This window comes from Vombatus ursinus, unplaced genomic scaffold, assembly GCF_900497805.2.
Source record: "Vombatus ursinus unplaced genomic scaffold, bare-nosed wombat genome assembly UNPS02014797.1, whole genome shotgun sequence".
NCBI lineage: Eukaryota > Metazoa > Chordata > Mammalia > Diprotodontia > Vombatidae > Vombatus > Vombatus ursinus.
Window position 1 is genome coordinate 17,948,820 of NW_020954575.1, and position 6,356 is coordinate 17,955,175.

The window sequence follows — 6,356 nt, forward strand, 5'->3', positions numbered from 1 at the left end:
AAAATATGTTTAATAGGAATGAATATGTATAGCCTATATCAGATTGTATGTTGTCTTGTGAAGGGAGGTGGAGAGGGAGGGAGAGAAAAAAAAAAGAAATTGATTTCTTAAAGTTACCTACCTAACCCACCTCCTCTCCAGGATATCATTGGAGGGGAGGATTTAAATGCAAGACCACTTCTTTACTTCCTCACCTATTCTAGAGGGTTGGCTTTCTGATTTTACTAAATTGTGCCAAAATTTATTTTTACAAAAGGGTATATTATAGCTATTGTTATTATTATTATTAATAGTAGTAGTACTGAACACAAAATAACTACTCAGAGCCATATATTACACCTCTGTCTCGTTCTGTCTTTCATGCATAGTTTAGGACTGTGATTAACCCCTTCTTACTTTTGGGGGTGAGGAAGATGAATGGGCAGGGTCAAATATATCACCTGTACTTGATGCACTGAGGTGATGTAGACACCTCTCAAGGGGAATCCAAGGCTTAGTAAATTTCTGTCCAAACTCAGAGTATCATTCTATTCTATCTATATAGGTGTTAGTGATGAGGAGGCTATCTAGACCCCAAAAAGGAAAGTCCTGGACTTTCCCACCTGGTCAAATCTCTGGCATTTGCTTGAGGCTATAATCCCACCAACTGGCCTTTCATTGTGGTTACACCCAATCTCCCAATTCTGTTACCCTTAACCTAGCCTAGCCCTCCCTGTGGCCCCTGGCCATTTTCCACACTTAATCCTAGCTAGGCTCCATTGTCCAGGTCCCAGGAGTCCAGTTCACCCCAGCTTACTGGCCACTCCCATTCAGATCTTCCAGACCCCTCCTCCAGTCACCTCAAACTACTTGGCCACTCCCAGGTCCCTTCCACAGTCTTTCTGTATATAAGGTCCATCTTGTCTCCATTAAGGTGCTCAGATTCCTAAAATCTAGCCACTGCTCTGATTCTTAGAATCTAGCCAATACCTCATAGACTCTCATATTCCTCAAGGGTCTGGATAATATGGCGGATTTTTAATAAACCTTGTCTTTGGCTGAAAGAAGGCATGGATCAAATTCTTTAGGGTAGGACTTGTGTGTTGTGATTTTAGGATTCCAGCACCCCTCACCTCTAAACCTCATCATTAGCACTTTAAACAAGCCACTACTCTAGTAGTCACAATGCATTGGCTTTTGGTGAAGTGTAAGAGACTAGCACCTGCCCATCCAAGAGGCTCAGTTGATTGGAAAGCCAATGTTGGTGGTGTCAGTCTCATGCTTTTTTTCTTCCCAATTTCCAATTATCCATTTTCTGGGCTCTTGTCATGTACAAACATGATACTCTCTACCTTTTCACAACTTTTCTTCCATACCTTGAACACTCTAAACACTCACCTCTATCTCCTTGCTTTCTTTCAAAACTCACTTCAAATTTGACATTCTCCAAGTTGTCTTTCCCAGTCATTCCTACTTTAAATGTCTTCTCTCTGAGATTACCCTCTATTTACACAGTTTATAACTTTTATTGTAATACTTTTTGAATGTTGTCTCCCTTATTAGAAGTGAGCTACCTGAGAGCAGGGATTGTGGTTTGACAATGGATCCACTTGGGGCAATTGAAAAAGCAGTGTTGTTTCAATTCTGTGATCAAAATCCTTTTCCTTGGGCAAGGGAAATGCAGTTAATGTAAACAGAAAGAAAAGGGCTAATCATGATCAGACATAAGAAGTGAATCACTCTTCTCTAGCAGTATTCTTACAGTGGGACTAAGTGAATGGTTCAGTAGAATAACTTTATGTTTCAAGAAGGTATAAATCTATGTAGACATTTTTCAATTTAAAGACTGAGGCATGGCAGAAAGCATTTGGATAAATGAGTGCATAAGAAGAAAAAAATAAAAGTAATATTGTGGGAGTAATGCAGATTTGCCAGAAGAAAGAAATGTAAGATAAGTTCCTGATGCCTTTTACAAAGCTGGAGTTTAGGGAGGATATAACTGTAATGTGGCTCTTCAATTAGATGAACATCTTTTGGAAAGCTCTCTCTCTTAATGGATGAGTAGCTAATAAGTTCTTGAATTGAAATGGTAATTTTATTTTTCAAAAGGTAAAGTAGTAGAGGGGAGGACTGTGATTCTGGTCCTGATTAGGATGAATCAGGAGGAATAGAATTAACAGGAATAGCACTAACATAAAAATTCTATTTTTTATGTTCATTTTCCTTTCTTTTCCCCAGCCTACTTCCCTTCATCTGGATGGATTCCAGCTTGTCTATGCCTTTTTTAAAATGTGGCACAAAGTACTGAACATAGTGCTCCAGACATTGTCGAATACAGTGGGGACCTTCATCTGTCTTGTTCTGTATGCCATACCCCTCAGTGTAGAGCAGGATAGCATTAAATTTTTTTGGCTACCATGTCTCACTATTGACTCTCATTGTTGAAAGTGTTATCTGTTAAAATACACCATATTTCACCATTATTTTATTATTTCAGAGAGACAATGCTTAGAGGCTTACAAACAGAACACTTGAAGGAAAGTGAATATTATAGCTTGGCCTGAGTGTTGAGTATATTTGGAAGGAGGAGAGATGGAAGAGAAAAGAACAAATACCTACTATATTCCATGCACTAAGTGCCAAGTGCTTTTTAAATATTAGCTCATTTGATCCTCACTCAACCCTGGGAGGCAGCTGCTATTTTTATTATTCTCAGTGTGTAGTTGAGGAAAGTTCTGAAAAGAGGTTCCGTGACTTTCCCAGAGCCACACAGTTAATAAGTATCTGAAACCATGAACACAGATCTTCCTAATTTCAGACACAACACTCTATCCCCTGAACCACTTAGTTGCCTCAAGAGTGACATGAAATGAAGGGAAGAAAAGTGAGGTTAGAACTAGATTGTGTAGGGTTTGAAAGACACTGTAAGGACATTGCTTTCTATGTAGTATCAAATGGTGAAGCACTGAGAGTTTCTAAATAGAGAGTTAAATAATCATCATACTTGTTTATTAGGAAGAATAATATGACTTTAGTACATATGAGGGATTGTGAAAAAAAAAGGCTTCCAGGTGTAGATTATTATTTGGGGACTATTTAACGGGTAAAGTCTATACTTACTTATTAACTAATTGCTATGTTCAAGACAATGTGATAAATGCTTTGAATACACAAATGGAAATTAACACAGTCCCCTGTCCCCAAGGAGCTTATTCTTTAATAAACTTCAGGGGTCTTTTTTGTCTTCCTAGTTCTTAACAATTATGCAAAATTGTTATGTGTATACATAACATAATATTAATAGCATATAACACATACTATAGAACTTGGCAAATTGCTTATATATGGGGGCCAGTGTTAGGGAAGAGGGAGAATAAAAAATGACTCTTTGTTGATGAGTCTTGGTGATTTAAAGAAAGGTTGTGCCATCAACAGAAATAGGGAAGTTTTTGGAAAAACATGTTTCAGAAGGATGATGATATGATGATCAGATTCTGGACTTAAGGGCAGAAGGGACCAAAGACATCATCTGGTTCAACAGCCTCATTTTTACATGAAGATATTGATATCCAAAGAAGTTCAACTATTTGTCCAAGATGTTATAGTTGGCAATCAGAAAAGATGTTAGTCAAATCTAAGTCATCTGACTTAAAATCTTTCAACCAGAAATAGAAGCAATTATGAAAATATAGAAGGAAGATTAAAACTTGTAAGGACAAACTTTTGTTCAAAAATGGAATGTAGTAGCCTGACAGGTAGTAAGATCCTAGGATTTCAAGCTGAAAGTGACACTGAAGATTATTCAATCCAACTCTCTCATTTTACTGTGAGCAAAGCTGAAGTTCATATAGACAAGTTGAGTTGCTTAGTAATAGTCACACAAATAGATCTGGGAATGCAAAGGAAGCCAAAGCCATAGCCCCTGCCTCAATGGATACATAACATGCAAAAAATGTACACAAAAGGTATATATAGGATAAAGGGATGGAAATCTCAGAGGGAAAACACTAGTGATGGGGGGGGTGACTGAGAAAGGCCACCAGGTTCAGATGAATCTTGAGGGAAACCAGGAAAGCCAAGTGATGGAGGTGAGGAGAGAGAGTATTCGAGGTATGGAGGACAACTAGTGAAAAGGCATGGAGTTGGGAGATGAAGTGTCATATTCCTACATGGGAAGAACCTAGAAAAATGGGTGATTGGAAATGGAAGATGGAAAAAGGATCTGAGATGGAGATCACCCCCTACCCCCAGGCTCTGTCATCAACTGAGCTCCCTGGGTGGGTAGAAATTATTCTTTTCCACTCCACTGACAAGCCAAGTATTGCCACCATCAGAGTAGTGGCTCTTCAAACATCTGATTGAAGGAAGGTGCTCGGTTTGAATAGAATATTAGTAAGTCTTGGGCTGCCCATCAGAAGTTTCAGGACTACCTCAGTGCATCAAGTACTAACAATGAATTTGTCCCTTCATGTTCTTCTCATTTACCTTTAATAAGAAGAGAGGGTGACACATTGTTCCAATTCATGTGTAAAAGACAGCAGGAGACAGAAGCACAGTCTATTGTTAAGAGCAGTTTTTCTATCTTCAAAGATAATAATATTAATAACAATAATAATATTTCTGTTTGTAAAATAAATTACAGCACAGTCCAGTAGCTTCAGGAAGCCAACCCCTTCAGAATCAATGAAAGGGTGAAAAAAGGGACTTGTAATGAACCCTGCTATGGAAGTGTGGGTGGGGCTTGGAAACTTCAAGAATTCTTTTTCTCCAAGATCTCTCTAGAGGATGGGGAGAGGAACCTGTCCAGGAAATTCTCACTAAAGGAGAATAAAGGAAGTCATAGTTCATGGAGAGAAAAGAGTTTGTAGATGCAAAGGAGGGCTGCCATGACACCAAATGACATCATTCCAGAGTTGAGATTCAGATGTCCTGAAAGAATTAGAAAACAAAAAAAAAATAGGATTGAAAACTGAGACTAGGGTCACAAAACACCTCCCATTGCACCATGCTGCCTTCATCTATTATTAATATTCTAGAAGGAAACTAGAATAAGAAAAGGAGTAGAAAGAAACCAACACTTCGTGTAAAGAGGTGTTGCAAAAAAGATGACATGTTTGAGAGGGCAGCACAAATAAAATTATCCAATCTACACTTATATGGACTGAGAAAAGGGATGGGCTAGGAGAGGGAGAGAGAAAGAGAGACAGAGACACAGAGAGAGACAGAGAGACAGAGAGAGAGAGAGAGCTTTACAGAGGACAGAGAGAAACAAGGACAAAGACTGGAAGAGAGACACAGAGAGACAGAAACAGAATACAGAGCCCTGAAAAGAAGCAGAACAACAATCAGAATTAATCCAAGTTAATTGGGACTGATCAGAGTAACAGTAGGAAGGGGAAGATGGGGAGAGAAGATGGGGATTTAGAGTTGTTTAAGCAAAATAAATCCACAAACTAAGGGTTGACCTAAGAATGGAACTACATTGGCATATTGGGTGGTGGAAAAATTATTGAATATCTTGAAGAACATATAATAAAACATATTTCCTCCTTCACAGCACATAAATGGGGAAAAATCTAGGACAAAGTATCATACACATTGTCAGACCTTGTTCCTACATAGAATTTTTTTCTTTGTCACTCAGGTGGGAAATGACTGATACACAAAGACAAAAAGCTTTTATTATACATTGGGGATAAGGAAAAGCATTGTACCAATGATTTCATTTATATACTGACATCACACATGAGGAAATTTCTTTTACCAATCCAAGGAAGTAATGTCTGAACAACTTAGAGAGTTGCCTAGACATTGAGAAGTTGGGTGAGGTGACTAGGCTCACACAGCCAATATGAGGAGTCTCACTTTAAGAAAACATATAAAAATAAACTTCATTATACTTTTCATAATTATTTCATTAGATGGTCTAAGAAACTTGTAAAGTACCTAGGACACATATCATCTTCCTGTTATGGAGAAGGCAATTGATGTTTACAAAGGTCGTGACCAGTTCAAGGTCATGTAACAAATAGGTAAGTAGATGAGCTAAAACTTGAATCCTGGACTTCTACTTCCAGATTAAGTGATGTAGAATCAATATCACAAACTCTCACTGGCATCTGGTTATAGATTTAGTTACCAATCCACCAATGGCCAGAAAAAAAGAGAGGTGAGAGACCACTCTTCTGACCTATGATCTAGCCCCATGAGATGATCATGTGAAGAAGGTGCTCTGCATAATGATGGTTGATGCTTCCCTGATGGTTAGGAGCATCCTATTGTCTCAGAAAGCAAAGACTGAATGAATCCAGTGGAGGAACCAAGTAAGTCATTTATTCTAATAAGATTCCTAGTGACACTTAGTCAACAACTACTAA